This window comes from Marmota marmota, unplaced genomic scaffold, assembly GCF_001458135.2.
Source record: "Marmota marmota marmota unplaced genomic scaffold, marMar, whole genome shotgun sequence".
Taxonomy (NCBI): domain Eukaryota; kingdom Metazoa; phylum Chordata; class Mammalia; order Rodentia; family Sciuridae; genus Marmota; species Marmota marmota.
The window spans coordinates 54502493-54520697 of record NW_025999977.1 but is presented as its reverse complement, the minus strand read 5'-3'; the positions used below and the strand labels follow the sequence as shown (position 1 = coordinate 54520697).

Sequence of the window (18205 nt, the reverse complement as noted above, 5' to 3'; positions counted from 1 at the left end):
ACCGCTTTTCTAAAGTAATTTGTTTGTCTTCAGTGGTATTCCACAGCACTCAACAAATTCATATTTTTATACTAAATAAACTCACTGATAAGTAATTTCTGATTTACAAACAATATAAGCTGCTCATCTCTCATTATAGAGCTTTCTCTTTATACTAATCTGATTTAGGAAAAAATAAGTAACCAAAGAAGAGCTTTAAAACAGGAGCAAAACAATCCACAAGAAACAAATGTTTTAAGGCTTTTCAAATTTCCTATCAGCTTATTAAAGTTCATTAATCTGCAGTATTAATATGTTCAATCTCTAATTTTAGGTCATTATTACAAACAAACAAAAACCTTAAAATGGAGCATAAGGCCAAACTCAAATTAGAGATGTCTGTGTGTTTGTGTATATGTGGGGATACTACTAGGGACTAAACCCAGAGGTGCTCTCCCACTCAGCCATACCATTTTTCCTGTTGTTGTTGAGACCATGTTACTAACTTGCAGAGGCTAATCTCAAACTTGTGATCCTCCTGTTTTAGCCTCCAGAGTCACTTGGATTACAGATGTGTGCTGGCATACCCAGCTCAAATCTTTAATCAGTAACACAACCCAAGTAGAGCTTTAGAAATTCAATTATCATCTGTGGAAATGACTTGTGTACTGTCATTAGCTCTATGAAATCTTGTGTCAAATTGGTTCCCAAGAGTCTGTTTTTTTTTTTTTTTTTTAAACTATGTAATGAGGGTATTATGATCTAAAAGCCTAACTTCAAGCCCCATTCTACCCTGAGTATACCCACTAGGGTTAAATTTCATAAAGGATTTGCTGCCTTAACCAAGCAAGCAATGAAACACTGAAGGTTTGATTCAAGTCAATCATATAACATCATTTGTGGAAATGTTTTCTATCATTAATTAAAGAAATGCATTGAATAGTTAATTATCCTTGCGTCGTTTAAAAATTATTGGGCCAGGCACAGTGCTACATGCCTGTAATCCTAGCAACTTGGAAGGCTGTGAAACTTTTTCAAGAATGCAGTGAAACTTTATCATAGAGATCAAGCAAGCCTTAAGACACATCATGCTGTGTGATCAGCTGACAGTTCACCGTGTGATCAGCTGATAGTAGGTAGCATAGCATTCCATTTAGAACTCACACTCAGCTACAAAATCTAATCAATTTCTTTCCACCTTAAATGCCATTAAAATTTTTCACTTAGGCTATGCCAAATCCTAAAACCTCTACAAACTACCTTAATGAAGTGGTGGAGCTGGAGAACAATGACTATATGTGCTGGTCTGCCCAGGATCATCTCAGTTAAGCTGCCATCCCAGTATAATTATTAATACTATTTTTTTTCATTCTTAGAAGTATCCACTTTTGGAAGATATTATACCATCACCCTGCAGAAGAGATGTAACATATTATGTTCAAAGCTTTCTAGTTTGCTTCCTTCCCCAACCCCATTATGACCTCAGGGCTTAAAGTATCCTAAGCACCTGCTCTACCACTGACTCATATTCCCTATTCCCAAAGTATTTTTTTCAATACTTACAAGATAAGGAATTAAATTTATTGCTGCACATTTCATGTGCACATAAAAGACACTTCTTTAGATATGCACTAAAAACCACATGTGATGACATCTAATCGGTAGGACTTTTCAAAACACTAATTACCCTATTTATCAAACAAACAGATGTTAATTGAAATATTAACTGTAAATATTAACCTCATCATGTCCCAAAATAATCAAAGCAACTTTCATAATGACACCTTGGACTTACTTTTTAAAAAAAAATATTTATTTTTAGTTTTCAGTGGACACAATATCTTTATTTTAGTCTAATGTGGTGCTGAAGATCAAACCCAGTGCCCCACGCATGCCAGATGAGCGCGCTACTACTTGAGTCACATCCCCAGCCCTGGACTTACTTTTTAATAGTGCCTTCCCTTCCCTTACCCATTCATCCCTTCAGATAATACTCCTTTTATAACTAATGTTTAATCTTTTAACTATATTAAAATAAAATTAGTGGATAATAAATACTCTAACAGACATTTTAAAACATTTGTTAAAAGTCCTAACTAAGGTATAAGGGACAAATAAAGTAATTATAATAAAACAATATGCATTTCAATATGTAAATGTTTATGTATCCACAGTGTAAACATAGCATAGTTGGTTGCATGTCTGCCTCTAAAAATCACCAATACAACATTATCTTCAATTACAAATTTACACAGTCTGTTCAAATATCACAAACGGCCTATCCACCAGTCAATAACAAGCAAAACAAAGTAAAATCTTCTCTTCATTTTTCCACAGTACTTTGCATTTCTGTTTAATTTGGTGTTACTAAAAACCATGAAATAAAACTATTTTAAAAAGTAAGCAACCAGGCATACCAAGTTCAGAGGCTAAAGCAGAAGGATCACAAATTTGAGGCCAGCCTTGCAACTTAGCAAAATTTAGTCTCAAAAGAAAAAAAATAAATAAAAAGGACTGGGGATGTAACTCAATGGTAGAGCATCCTTGGGCTCCATCCTTAGTACTACAAACAAACAAAAAAACCATTGGGTAGACTTCCACAATTCAAGATACCCATGAAAGCTAAAAAATCCCCAAAAAAACTTTTTCAGGGGATCATAAAATAAATGAGGAAATCAGAAGACAAATAAGGGTTATTTCTCAGGTACTTAAAAAAAAAAATAAGTGTTAATAAAAAAAGTTATGTTGAAATGATTAAAGAATCCTTTAGAGAGATACATTTAGATATATATTTAAACATTTATGAATTATAACAAGATGATGACAAAGACTTCAAAATAACTGGGGTTTGGAGGTAGGGCTAAAAAACCAGAATCCTTAACTACTGAAGCTGGGTAGGGATATATATTATTTTCTTCATTCCTGTACAAGTTTGAAAATTTTCCTGATTAAAATAATCAGGATTGGGCTGGGATTGTAGCTCAGTGGTAGAGTGCTCACCTACCATGCATGAGGCACTGGATTCGATCCTCTGCACCACATAAAAATAAAATATTGTGTCCACCTAAAACTAATAAATAAATAAATAAATAAAATAATCAGGATTAAAAAAAAAAAAAGCCAGGAGGAGAGAATACAAAGAATTAAGAATGGGCTGCTTGGACGTGAAAGGAGAGAAAGGTTTTTTTTTGTTGTTTTTTTTTTAAATAAAAACAAAACAACTGATAGAAAAGACAGTGGAATGAGATGGACATCATTATCCAAAGTACATGTATGGAGACACAAGTGGTATGAATATACTTTGTATACAACCAGAGATATGAAAAGTTGTGCTCTATATGTATAATATGAATTGTAATGCATTCTATTGCCATATATAAGGAATTAGAATAAAAAATTTAACAACAACAAAAAAAACAACTAAAATATTTAGAGGTAAATGAAGGGAAAATTAATAATATGGAAGGTACATCTGAAGAAACTACACAGAACCCAGAATAAAGAACAAACAAGACAAAAAAAGGTAGAGAAGTTATGACACAAATACAAAGTCTAAAGATAATCTCTAATAGGAATTTCAGGGGAGAATAAAAAGAATGAGGAAGAAATGTTAATCAGAGGTAATGGATAAGACTCTCTGTAATCATATAATCATCTTCAGATTGGTAATGCACACTAAATCTCAATCAAGATAAAATAAAATAAATTCATACCTAGACCATCATGGTAAAATTGCAGAATGCCAAAGACAAGAAAATTCTTAAAAGCAACCAGAGAAATGACAGGTTACCTATAAAGGAAGAAACAATAACATGACTGACAGTTGATTTTTCATAAAACAATCAAGAATCTTCAAAGTGCTGGGAAAAACAACTGTCAGCTAGAATTCCATAACCAATTAAAGTAGCACATAAAGGCAAAGACACTTCCAGACAAAGACAGATGTTCCCACTCAGGGCATTACTGAAGGAATCTTTTTAGAGTGGGAAGGCAAGGTAATGGCATAAAGGGAAGGCACCAATTGGAATATTAACAGCAACTAAAATACCAAGTAACCAAAAATTTCCTAGTCATAATCTTGGAAGAGTTCTCATTCTCCCCCAAACTGAGGAAACACAGAAGTATTACAAAATGTTGAATGTGATAATTCAAGTTTGCAAAGTAGTAGTACCTTGTGTGTGAAGGATGCATGGCATTAAATCAAAATCAGTGTTGCGGACAGTGTTCCTCAACTCTTTTAAAGGACTAGGTAAATTTTCAAGAGTAGTTTTTTTTTGCCTTAAGACCAACAGGCATCTGCCTTTAAGACTATACTTGCTAAAACTGGATAACCAAATTATGATAATTTGCTCCAATAGGAAACGTTTCATTTCTCAAACATTTTAATTGTCCACAGTGTATTTTAAGACAATGAACGACATGCGTTCATTGACATGATTTTAACCAACTTACATGTTAGTAACTCACAAATGTTCCTTACCTAGTTGGGCAATTTGCTTTTACAGTTCTGTACCTGTTTTCTCATTTATACAAGTTACTGATGGTTCCTACTTCACAGGGTTGTTGTGAAGATTAAATAAATTAATAAACACCATTTGGTAAAAAAAAAAAATCAATCATCCTGCACCAACAAAACAGATCTTTTTCTTACACACCAGGGTGAGCGCCTCCTATATTTACTGACATCTAGATGGATCACTGGAATTTTAACTACACTTATTTTTTGAAAATTACTTTTGTCTTCTTAACATAATCTACCATTGGTTTTCTTATCCTACTTTTTTTTTTGTCTTAGGAAAAGCACTCAGTAGCCCTAGTAAAAACCTGAGTGTCATTCTACTGTATCCTTTGGCCTCACTCCCCCTTGCCTTCCAAATGTTCAAGAGTCACACAAGTCCCAAGACGAAATTTTCTCTAAGAAGTCAAGACAGCACTTAGAAACCTCAAAGAATCATAGTACACTGCAGAAACATGTATCCCCCCTCTCTTAAATATATACCACAGAGGGAAAAGACTTAATCTTGCCTAGATTTTATATATACACACATGCATAGTGAGTATGTGTATATAAATATGCAGTACATGTAACATATATGCGTTAGTAGAGATTAGTAAGAACAAGACTTGACTACAATTTGAAAATGTATGAAGTAAATATATTTTAATGACACAGATGAGTTCAAAATACCAATGACCATTCATCACAGAACTAAAAAAATCAAACCCTAAATTCGTTTGGAAAAATAGCCAAGGCAATTGTGAACAAGGAAAGTGTTGCAGGAGGCACCACAATACCTGATCTCAAATTATACTACAGAGCTATAGTAACAAAAATAGCACGGTACTGGTATCAAAATAGACATGAAGTCCAATAGAATAGAAGACAGAGACAAGCCCACATAGTTAAGAGCCATCTGATACTTGACAAAGGCACCAAAAATGTACGTAGGAAGAGCCAGGTACAGTGCCACACGCCTGTAATCTCAGCTGCTTTGGAGGATGAGATAGGAGGATCGAGAGTTCAAAGCCAGCCTCAGCGATGGTGAGGCGCTATGCAACTCAGTGAGACCCTGTCTCTAAATAAAATACAAAATAGAGCTGGGGATGTGGCTCAGTGGTTGAGTGCCCCTGAGCTCAATCCCTAGTACGTACCCCCCAAAAATGTGAAGACAACCTTTCAAACAAATGGCACTGGGAAAACTAGACAAACTGGATATCCATATGTAGAAGAATGAAATGAGATCTCTACCTTTCACCCTGTCCAAAAGTCAAATCCAAATGGATTAGAATTAGGAATTAGGGGGCTGGAGCTGGGGCTCAGTGGTAGAGCCCTTGCCTAGCACATGTGAGGCACTTGGTTTGATCCTCAGCACCACATTAAAAAAAAATAATAATAATTAGGAATTAGACCAGAAACCATGCAACTATTAGAAGAATACATAGGCTCAACACTCCATCATATGGATGCAGGCACTGAAACAAGACCTCCAGAGCTTAAGAAATAAAAACCAAGAATCAATAAGTGGGATGCCATCAAATTGAAAAGCTTCTGCACAGCAAAGGAAATGATTAAGAGAGTGAAGAGACATCCTACAGAATGGCAAGAAAATCTTGGCCTCTGACAGGGGATTAATATCCAGAATTAGATTTCAAAAACACACACACACAAAAAAAAAACCCAAATAGCCCAATCAACAAATGGTCAAAAGAATTTTTCAAAAGAAATACAAATGGCCAACAAACATATGAAAAAACATTCAACATTTCTAGAGAAACACAAATCAAAACCATCTCACTCCAGTTAGAATGGCAATCATCAAGAACACAATAATATCTCAGGTGAGGATGTGGGGGTGGGGTGGGGGAAGGTATAATCATACATTGTTGGTGGGACTGCAAATTAGTACTTTGGAAAGCAGTGTGAAGATTCCACAAAAATCTAGGATCAGACATACCATGTGACTCAGATGTCCCAGTCCTTGGTTATTTCTCCCAAAGAACTAAAATCAGCATACTAGAGTGATACAGCCATTTCAATATTTACAGCAGCACAATTCATAATAGCCAAATTATGAAATCAACCCAAATGTCCATCAGTAGGTGAACAGATAGAGAAAATGTTGTATATATACACAATGACATTTTACTCAGCCATAAAGAAGAATGAAATATCGGGGCTGGGGATGTGGCTCAAGTGGTAGCGCGCTCGCCTGCCATGCGTGTGGCCCGGGTTCGATCCTCAGCACCACATACCAACAAAGATGTTGTGTCCACCAAAGATTTAAAATAAAAAAAAAAAAAAAAGAAGAATGAAATAAAGGCTTTGCTGGTAAATGGTTAAAATCATGTTAAGTGAAATAAATCAGTGTCAGAAAAATCAACAGCCAAACATTTTTCTCTCATATGAAAAAGTTAGAGCAAAACAAGGGAAAGAAGATGGTGGGGGACAGAATAGGATATCATAAATATATAGGTAAGATCAGCAGAGTAGAAGAATGAGAAGTAGGGAAAAGGAAAGAAATATAAAATGAATTTAACAAAATAATGATATATACTTATATATGTACTAAAAAGAATTTCACCTTTATGTACATGTAGAAAATATCAAAAAATAAGTAAATAAGAAAGATCAATGAGATAGGAGGGAGAATATGAGAAGGAAGGAGAGGGAGGAAAGGGGATTGAAATCAAATTCCTTGTCAAAATGAATCCAAATACTATCAATAGTTATAATGCTCTAATTGAAAAAAAAAAAACAATGAGTAGATCAGAAAAAACTATGAGAGTCATGGAAATAGAAAAGGGACAGGCACTGTAGGAGAAAGATCCAATACATGGCCTAGGAGAGTATGAATCCTGGTCAATGCACTGACAAATCCACCCCTACTCTAGAGACGTCCGTCATTACACATCTGAGCAACCATCCAATTGCTCTTGTCATCATGCCACATTCATTAAGCCAACTTTTTGATTATGACTTGATCCCTATTTATCTCCCTCCTGAAAGAAAACACACCAGTCATGCCAACAGAAGTAATGCAATCCTTGTGTTATTCCTTAACACAAGTTTTTTGTTTTATACAATCATCACATGAGCAATAATCAATATTGCACATCTATCCTTGAAAAATGGCTCCACCCTGATTAAAGCTAAAGGCCACACCAAGAATTGCAGCAAACTCAAAAGTGCTAATGTGGGAAATGTCACTCCCCATCCACATTTCCAGTTTTTCTGTAGTGCTACATGGCTGAGTATTCTTATGTTTTGAAATATATATATACACACACTAGATTGCAATATGCCCTGAGCAGAAATAAACCAAACCATTTCTATACGTCTCTTAATTATTCTACTTCCATCTTATTTTCCAATCACCCAAGCTCATCAGCACTGCCTTGGACTTTTCACTTTGCATTTCACATTCCACCAGCTTTCATGTCCTACTGATTCTATTTCCCTAAAAGTATTTTCCCCCCATCTCTTCAGTGACATTCCTCCTCCCTCACCTTGGCGCTAGAGATTGGACCCCAGGGCCTTTTACATATAAAGTATGCACTCTGCCACCGAGTTATACCCTGAGCCTGCATTCCTAGTACTATCACTCAAGTTAATCATATCATTTCACCTCAACTAATCCAATAACCTAACTGACCTGCCAGGTTTTAAGGCTGACCTTTCTCTAATACATTTTGTACCCTGCAGATAGATTAACCTTAAATTCCATTTTGGGTATATTCTTTCCCTACTCAAAAACCCCAAAGGCCTATCAAAGAAAAAACTTCTCGGGGCTGGGGATGTGGCTCAAGCAGTAGCGCGCTCGCCTGGCATGCGTGCGGCCCGGGTTCGATCCTCAGCACCACATACAGACAAAGATGTTGTGTCCACCAAGAATTAAAAAATAAATATTTAAAAAAAAAAAAAAAAGAAAAAACTTCTCATTCAAGTCCTACAGACCTCAACCTAGAGCTTCTAGGTAATGTAAATAGTAAGAGATACTGATTCAATCATCACAGAAACAGGGTGAGAAATGCATTTTCCCCAATGTACTACAAAAATATAGTTATTCTATTTGTTACACAAAAGGGGTTATATAAAAGGAATTGGAAAGCATTGTCCTAATTTAATCAACCTTATTTCTATTATTATCATTCCTGCACCAGCAGAAGGAGTATGGAGTGACAATAAGGTACCTCCCAAATACTGAATTGGCCTCCCCAAAAGCCAAACATTAAGCATTCTTTATGTTGGACACTAGAAATACACAGGTAAAAAGTAAAAAGAAATTTTCTTTTCTTTTTTTGGGGGGAGGTGGGGGGGAGATTGAATCCAGGGCCTTATCCATACGAGGCAAGTATTCTACCAACTGAGCTATATCCCCAGCTCAAAAAGTGAAAAGAAAAAGCAAAACACTGGCAGTATCTCCAGCACTATGCAGAAGAGGATAATTAGGTCTGTGAACAGTCTTCCATAGTGAAACAGTTATGCTGATGCTGCATACAGTAGTGCTGGAGTACCCAGCCCTTATGATCATCCAACTACAGCTTCTTATGCTCACCAAGCAATCTTCTGACACTAACTTGGGTCTTCCTGCCAATTTCCCTGTAAGTGTTGGGCCCATTAACACATGCCTATAATTCCAGCAACTGGAAAGGCTGATAGGAGGACTGCAAATTCAAGGCCAGCCTCGATAACTTAGTAAGACCTTGTCTAAAAATAAAAATTTAAGAAGGGCTAGGGATATAGCTCAAAGGCTCCTGTGTTCAACCCCCAGTACCACAGGAAAAGAAAGGTGGGGGTTGATGGGAGTTCTGGAGATGTGGTTCAGTGGTATAACAGAAAGATCCTGGATTCAATACCAAGTACTTCAAAATAAATAAAATAATGGCCTACAAGCAATAAAACATGTTTAAATAATGACTCACTCTCTGCCTGACTTCTAATCCTTGTAGCTCCCCTCTAGATGTACCAACTAATTTAGAGGTCAAAGGCTAAGGAGACAAACCCTAGACCATAAATGTATACTACTATAATAACCTGTCCAGCACCCCTACCCTACAAACACTTCTTCCTTATCCTAATTTAAATGAGGTAAATTCCTAAAAAATATAATATCCAACATATTTATTAAAATTCATGCAACTCTGGAGTATTCATTAATGTAAATATGCTTTTCAGGAAAGAAAGCTGAGTAACATCAGTAAAAATCACACTATAAAAAAGGCATTAAAAAAAATTTTTTTGGTGGGTACTAGGGATTGAACCCAGGACCACATGCATACTAAGCAAAAGCTCTACCACTGGAGCTACACACTCAGCTCTTTTTTATTTATTTATTTATTTTTTAAAATATTTATTTATTTATTTTAGTTTTCGGCGGACACAACATCTTTGTTTGTATGTGGTGCTGAGGATCGAACCCGGACCGCACGCATGCCAGGCGAGCGCGCTACCGCTTGAGCCACATCCCCTGCCCCACACACTCAGCTCTTTTAATTAAAAAAAAAAAAAAAAAAAAAAAAAATTTTTTTTTTTGATATTAGGGCTTTAACCCAGGGGTGGATTCACCAATGAGCTACATCCCCAGATCTTTGCTAAATTGCTGAAGCTGGCCTTGAACTTGTATTTCTCCTGCTTCAGTCTCCAGAGTTGCTGGGATTACAGGTGTGCACCATATCATGTCTGGTTTGGGGTCTGATTCTAATAGTATCAAAAAAAGACCAAACATCAGCTAGAATACTTCTTAAAATAATGTCATGAGGCCGGGCATGGTGGCTCACACCTATAATCCCAGCAACTCAGGAGGCTAAGGCAGAAGGATTGCAAGTTCAAGGCCAGCCTCGGCAACTTAAGTGAGGCCCTAAGCAATTTTGAGATCCTGTCTCAAAAATGTAAAGGGTACGGGATGTGGCTCAGTGGTTAAGCTGGGTTCAAGTCCCAGTACCTCCCCAAAAAAGTCATGAATTAATATAAGTTGTCCTGATGTCAAGGAATTTATATACTCTTTAGACCTAAGTGGTATTTGCAGTGAAATTTACAGTGAAAGCAAAAATAAGCAAAATGGAAATTGTGGGCAAATTTGAATGAAAACCTACAGGCTAAGAGACAAAGGGAGGAGGAAGAAGAAGGTAAAGAGAATCCAACATTTTGTATGACAAGAAAGAACTTAAGACTTGTCTGCCCCAAATAAAATTCCTAAATCCTTTTTCCTGGTCCATAAGATCCCTAGCCACCTCTATTCCATGACACAGACAAAATTTACGATAATATTGCCATCAGCCTAGTATCTCTACAGCACAGTAGTGTCTTATGGAGGACTGGACAGCCTTTTATGAGCTTGGTGCATTCTACTGCCCCCAAACAATCAGCCACCTAAAAGAAAAAAGAAATAAGAAAAAGAAAAACAATAAAGAGCTGAGTGTGGCGTACTCCTGCAATTCCAGTGACTCAGGAGGCTGAGGAAGAAGCAAGTTTGAGGCTAGCCTCAGCAACTTAACGAGATCTTGTATTAAAATAAAGAAAAATAAAAAGGGCTTGGAGATGTGGCTCAGAGATTAATGCCCCTGGGTTCAATCTCCCATGCCAAAAAAAAAAAAAAGAACCTCAAAACCACCCATAAACCAAAACAAGATAAACCAAATAAAACCAGTATACCATATTTGATTCCTTACTGCTTACTGCCTCTATTTATCAGCTTTCTTACAGGGCACAAAAGGAAGAAAAGGATCAAGAGAAATCAAACTTAATGGATTACTGACTATCTTCAACTAATTACTGGGCAAAAAAAAAAAAAAAAAAAAAAAAGGACCTTAGAAAATAAAAACAATGCTTACTAGTACATGGGCGGGGGGGAGATGAAATCCTCATCATTCTTTTTTTAAAAAAAATATTTATTTTTAAATATCCAAAGACATTGGACACAATATCTCTGTTTTTATGTGGTGCTGAGGACTGAACCCAGGGCCCCGCTTGCTAGGTGAGAGCACTACCACTGAGCCACAACGCCACCCCAGAAATCCTTATTCTTATATTTACAGTTTACCACAAATACTAATCTGAATTGGGTGCAATTTATTTTGGAGAAAGGCACAAGAGGAATGTACAACACTGATAAACTCCAGACAATATACAACTGGGTCTCATTACAGACTTGGTGAAAAGGAAAATATTACATAAATGTATTCACCCAGGTTTATGGAGGGGAGAGCAAAGAAAAGAAAATATACCAGGCATGCTGATGCTCTCCTGTAATGCCAGCTACTTGGAGGCTGAGGCAGGAGGACTGCCAAATTTCAAGGCCAGCTTGGGAAACTCAGAGAAGCCCTGGCTCAGAAAAAATAAATAAATAAATAAAAGAGAGAAATTTTGGAGATGTACCTTAGTAATCCTCAGTACTTCCCCTTTCCAAAAGAAAAAAAAGGATAAAGGGCATTATATAAGAAAGATCCACAGGTGGTTCCATGTGGCTGGAGCACAGAAGAAAAAGGCTGTTAGGTTTCAGGTCATGTTAAAGAACCTGGACTTCCCTTTATTGGTGATGTCTGTGCTATTACATCCCCTAGGACTTATCAACAACACTAGCACATATTAAAATAGATGGAGGGGGGCTGGGGATGTGGCTCAAGCGGTAGCGTGCTCGCCTGGCATGCGTGCGGCCCGGGTTCGATCCTCAGCACCACATACAAACAAAGATGTTGTGTCCGCCAAATACTAAAAAATAAATATTAAAAAAAATTCTCTCTCTCTATCTCTCTCACTCTCTCTTTGAAAAAAAAAAACAAATAAAAAAAAATAAAAATAAAAAAAAAAATAAAACAGATGGAGGGAGCACTCTGGGGGAAGAGCATGTACCACCAGAGTGCAAGTGCTTCCCTATCGCCACCAAGGAGAATTCAGAAAAAGGCAAGATGATCGTGGAAGAATGGGGTCTATAAGGGAAGGCTCTACAACAAAAGGCACCTTCTCTATTCTAGAAAAGGTGGATCTGAGTTCCACAGCTCACTAGCTGGTTGTCAGTCTGGGCTTGGGAAGGGAGGATGAGGAATGACTGACTATTAATGGATACAAGATTCTTTTTGTGGTAATGAAAATGTTTTGGAATTAGTAGTGGTGGCTGCAAAACTTTAAAAATAAGCTAAAAGCCACTTAACACTTAGCACTTATGGTATTTGAATTATATGGTTAAAACAAACAAAAAAAGAACTAGCGGGGCATTGTAACACAAGGATCACAAGTTCAAGGCCAACCTCAGCAACTCAGTGAGATCCAGTCTCAAACTTAAAAGGCTGGGGATGTGGCTTAGTGGTGAAGCACCCATGGATTTAATCCCCAGTAATAAACAAAACAAAAAACAAACAAACAAAAAAAAACATGAACAAGTTATTAAATAAAGACAACTAAGCCAAACTATTTTATAAACTTTTCTTTAAAACTATAGAGGAAGGTGATTCAATTATTTTTTTAAGTTCCTCAGAGGAATGAATTTCCTTCAGAAAAATTCATTGTGTGGTAACCATTACAAAGAATTTTAAATGGTGCTACAATTTTTAGTGTTGTTTTATTTTTGAAAATGTTAAAAAAACACTAACGAAAAAACACACAAGACAAAAATGATTCAACAGTATTTACAAAAAAGTTCAGGGCTCTTATGGATAATTTGTGACCATCATTCATTCCCTTAATCCTATTTTCTTCATAAATTCTCTAATCATAAATTCTACCACCACAGGAAAAAGTACTGTATCTTATCAAAAATATCAGAGGGCTGGTACTCACAACCCTAGTAGGTCCATCAGACTCAACAGATTTGGCAGTTGAATCTGCTGCTCTGATATGCTGATAATGAATTAAAAGGAAACTAGTTGTAATCTGGCTGAAATATTGTTTTATAAACATCTATAAGACCATTCACATTAAAAGCAGAGTTCAGAAACCTGCCTTGAGCAAAAATAAATCACTGCTGGGCAACTTAGCAAGGAAGGCCCTCTGAAGTCCTTCGGGGCCTGCTGAACCTGTCTGTATGCTCCCCCAGGACCAAGACCTCTTCAGTTCAGCACCTTGATGGTGAAGCCCAATGGCAAGAAGCCAGAGCTAGAGCTAAACTCGGACCTTGAGGCCCAGCTGCAGGAACTCAACATCATAGCAGCCAAGGAGAACTAAGTTGGAGATAGCCAGAAAGATGTAACTTTTGTTCCAGGTCCTCAAATGAAATCTTTCCAGAAAATCCAAGTCCAGCTAGTGCATGAATTGGAGAAAAAGTTCAGCGAGAAGCATGTAGTCTTTACTCGGACTACAGAGAGTTCTGTCTAAGCCAACTAGAGAGGTCACACCAAAAAAAAAAAAAAAAAAANGTGATTGGCCTTCTCTAGGTTTTCATAATCTACGATAACCTTATTAATGATGAGCGAGAAACCAAAGTCCACAGTGCTGTGCAACTGTAACTTCTGGTACTGTGCTCATGCCAGCAGCATCCCAGGAACTGACAACTGCACACGATTCTTGAGAAACCAGTCTTTCCAAGTGAAATTGTATACAAGAAGAGATCTGCAGAAAAACTTGGCAGCTGCTCATAAAAGTTCATCTGCACAAGGTACAGCAGAACGTGAAAGATTATCAGAATGGTTTCTCTCTTGACCTCAACTAGCAGTGATCCGTGGATCTGGGTTAGAAGCTCTGACAGATTCAACCAGGCCTAGGTCTTTGATAATAGTGAGATAAACAGCGCCAGGTCACGCTGGCAGACTAGTGTTTGGGTTCCTGAACAACAATGCATGTGATGAAGCAGGACAGGTTCCACATGTATGAAGGACACCCACTCTGGAAGGTGACACTCCCTGTGAGGGTCTTCTGGCTTCCAGGTGTGGACACGTTGGCAGTCACAATGCAGCTGAAGGACTCAACCTCAAGTTTGAGGTTGGAGATATCTTGCTGATCCACAATCACATTAAACTAACTGGCCTCTGTGGCCAGAACCCTCTCAAAGGGCTTAATGACCAAAGATTTGGAGTTCATTTTTCTGCCATGTCTGATGCTTACAACTAGAATACGAGGCAGAAGGCTCTCAGTACCTAGAAACAAATAGGGGAGCTACGTGAAAGTACCTACATGTTGGTGGCAGGCCCCAATTTTGAGACTGTGGCAGAATGTCATCTGCTGCAGAAGCATGGTGAGTGGATGCTGCTGGCATGAGCACAGTACCAGAAGTTACAGTTGCACAGCACTGTGGACTTTGGTTTCTCGCTCATCATTAATAAGGTTATCGTAGATTATGAAAACCTAGAGAAGGCCAATCACAAGGAATATTAGAGGCTGGGAAACAAGCTGCACAGAAACTGTTTGTCTCCATTTTTGTGGCCAGTATTCTACCCGCTGGCCATACCAGTTGACCAACACTGGTCTGGCTCCTAATGGGATCCAAGTAGTTACTACATACTTTGGCCCTCAGCTAGGGTCATGTGCCCTACTCTTATGTAGTAACAGAAAGGAAAGGAGCAGATCCTTATCTTTCACCTTCCCCACTTTCTCCTACCAGACCCTTCCAGTACCAGGTCCTCTTGCTTAGTTGTCTTCCCAAAGTAGTTTACTTTCACTTCTATTCTGTAAGAGCTGGAACCCATATTCTATCATACCTAGGGATGGATATGCTCGTGGTATGATGTAGTTTTTTAAAGTTCACGACTTTATTTAATACTATTATCATGTTTTAAGAATAAGGAGAGACGAAATTCTTTTAAAAATGGTGTGTAGTTGGGAATGTAAAGCAATGCTACTATTCTAATTTTGTTGTTATTCTTTTTTTAGAAAAATTAATTCTACTCACACGAGGTACCTACAGCAGTCAAATTCATAAAGCAAAAAGAAGAATGGTGATTGGCAGAGGTTGAGGATGAAGAATAGAATGTTTAATGGGGTCTAGAGTTGGAGATAAGAAAGTTCTGCTGATGGGTTGCAGACAGTATGAATGTAGTTAATGCCACAGAATGGTACACTTAAAATAGTAAATTTTATTTTGTATGTTTTATAATTTAAAAATATTAACTTCTAATGGGTTTATTTTTCTGAACGAGTCAGTCAGTAATTATCTCAAATGACTTATAGAAACTTTAAATTTGTAATCATGTAAAATTTCCATACATTTAATCTATATAAACAAAACTTTTAAGGGCCATGATATTTTTTAAAAATATATATTGTTTTAGTTGTAGATGGACACAATATCATTATTTTATTTATGTGGTGCTGAGGATTGAACCCAGTGGCTCACACGTGCTAGGAAAGTGCTTTACCACTGAGCCATAGCCTCAGCCCCAAGGGCCACGATTTTTTAAGTTGTACAAAGGAGTCCTGAGACCAAGTGTGTGAACCACAGCCCTAGAATATGGTCCATTATGGAAGTCAGCAACTTGTAATTCTGTCAGTCTAACACTCATCACCAAATGCAAGTTTATCAACCACACCTTGTAAGTGGATATCTCACCTTTCTGTACATTCTCATATCTTGAGGACAAAACAAAGGCTGCAGTACTTGTTTCTGTTGGTGGTTGTAGATATACCCAGTCAGTGATGTGGAGTATCATACCTCAATACATAGCAACCAACACTTTCAGTGGATACTCATGTATCCTCCACCTAGATCCTATCATTAACCTTCTACATTTACATACAACGCAATGCACAACCTAGATGTACAGTGGGATGCTGAGAGATGCATGTACTTGTGTAACCAAAACCCGTAACAAAGAACCATAAACATCCGAGAAAGTTTTCCCCAGTCCCTTCCTAGTCAACCACGTGCCTCTTCCCCAGACGCCACTAGTCTTCTCTTGAATCATATAAAATTTGTTTATTCTAAAATTTCATATACATAGAATCACACACTAAGTAATTTTTCATGCAGTTTCTTTCACTTTCCATGTTTTTGAAATTCATTCATACTGTAACATTTTCAGTAGTTCATTTCTTTATCACTAAGTAGTATTCCATTTATTAACATGCCAGTATCTATCCATTTTCCTATTATTGGAATGTTTCAGTTTTCTGCTCTTAGAATACAGCTGCTATGGAGATTATATATATATATATATACTGGGGATTGAATCAAGGAGTGCCTAACCACTGAGACACATCCCCAGCCCCCCTTTTTAATATTTTATTAGAGACAAGGTCTTGCTGAGTTGCTAAGTGCCTCACTAAGTTGCTGAGACTGGGTTTGAACTAGTGACATGCCTGCCTCAGCCTTCTAAGCCGCTGGGATTACAGGTGCACATTACAGGTGCCATTGCACCTGGCTGGATATTCTTGAACAGGCCTTTTTCTAGACTTATGTGTTCATCTATCTTATGTAAACATCTAGGGGAGGGAACCCACCTCTTTTATTATAGTAAAGCTTAAAAATATAGAAAAAGAGAATAATACAAAGAATTCCCACTTCATCCCTACCTCTCATTATTCTGAAGTGATAGATAAAACTCAACAGTGCCAACTCAAAGATATTTTCTGTTGTCACTTTGCTAAATGTAAAAACTGATCTTAATGATAAATATCATAAAAGAACATCATACATAATCAAGATTTTCCCAACTGGTAAACACTATGAACTAACAAATCCCATGCTATGGTATCATTTTTTAAAATTATTAACTGTCACTTTATTTCTACTACAAAATTATGGTATCATTTTATAAGTGGAACTACATGAGGTGAAAGTTAGTTGTGATAACTAGCCCTCTGTGAGAAACAAGGTAGTCCTCATTACATCGGATGCTAAACATGGAGGCAACAGTTTGATGCTTTCGGTAACTAGATTTTTGTTATCCTTACTACCTACCTGTGCTTGAGAAGGGGTAAAGAGAAATGACCATTCTCAACCACTGCTGCTGACAGTGTAAACTCACAATCTTTTCAGAGGGCTTTTTAGGGAAATGCAAACCTTTTAATATGGAAATTTCACTGAGAATTTTACAAGTAAATCCTAACATAAAGCATGCAAAAAGGATGTTGTTCCCAGTGTTGCTTATAATGGAGAAAGTTGTTTAAAACCTAAATTTCAATAGAGTATTAGTAATTTAGTAAAATTATAGAACATGCAAATAAACAGACCACAGGGTTAAATGTGTAGACCACATATGCCACACTATTAGTGGGTGTTATGAAGGGAGCAGAATAGTTGCAGTTCATTAATTTTCCTAAAAAGATTTCAGTTGGTCTTTTCTCTCTGTGCCAAGTTTTTTTCTTTTTTTGGTACGGGGGACTGAACCCCAGGGGCACTTAACCACTAAGCGACATCCCTGTCCTCTTTTTTAATTTTATTTAGAGACAGGGTCTCACTGAGTTGCTTTGGGCCTTGCTAAGTTGCTAAGGCTGGTTTTGAACTTGTGATCCTCCTACCTCTCAGCCTCACAAGCTGCTGGGCCAAGTTTTTAAAAGAACAAGTTTCAGGGCTTTCAGAGGTACTCATCAAGTGGCACTTGGAAAATATAGGACTCACTAAGTATATTTCAGCAAGGTGAACTATAGATACCCGCACACAGTATTGACAAGGGAGAAAGTAACAAGTCTAGACAAATATAGTTCAGGTAAGATGCCAATACATTAATAGAACCCCAAGGGACAGGCACGCATTCAGTACAACTTATTAGAGTTCATTTTAACCCAATTGCTTCTCAATTTTGGTATTTATTGGCATTGGGGGAGATAACTGTTGGGGCAGCGTGTATGTGTGTGTGTGTG

At 37.3% G+C, this 18205-nt stretch overlaps 1 protein-coding gene and 1 pseudogene across 1 annotated transcript in view; one reads left to right on the top strand and one right to left on the bottom strand.

The window, feature by feature from the left end:
- Positions 1 to 18205, bottom strand: part of Ywhaq (tyrosine 3-monooxygenase/tryptophan 5-monooxygenase activation protein theta) — a 35385-nt gene that overhangs the window by 10074 nt on the left and 7106 nt on the right. The window lies entirely within an intron of this gene.
- LOC107136957 lies at positions 14117 to 14862 on the top strand (annotated as a pseudogene).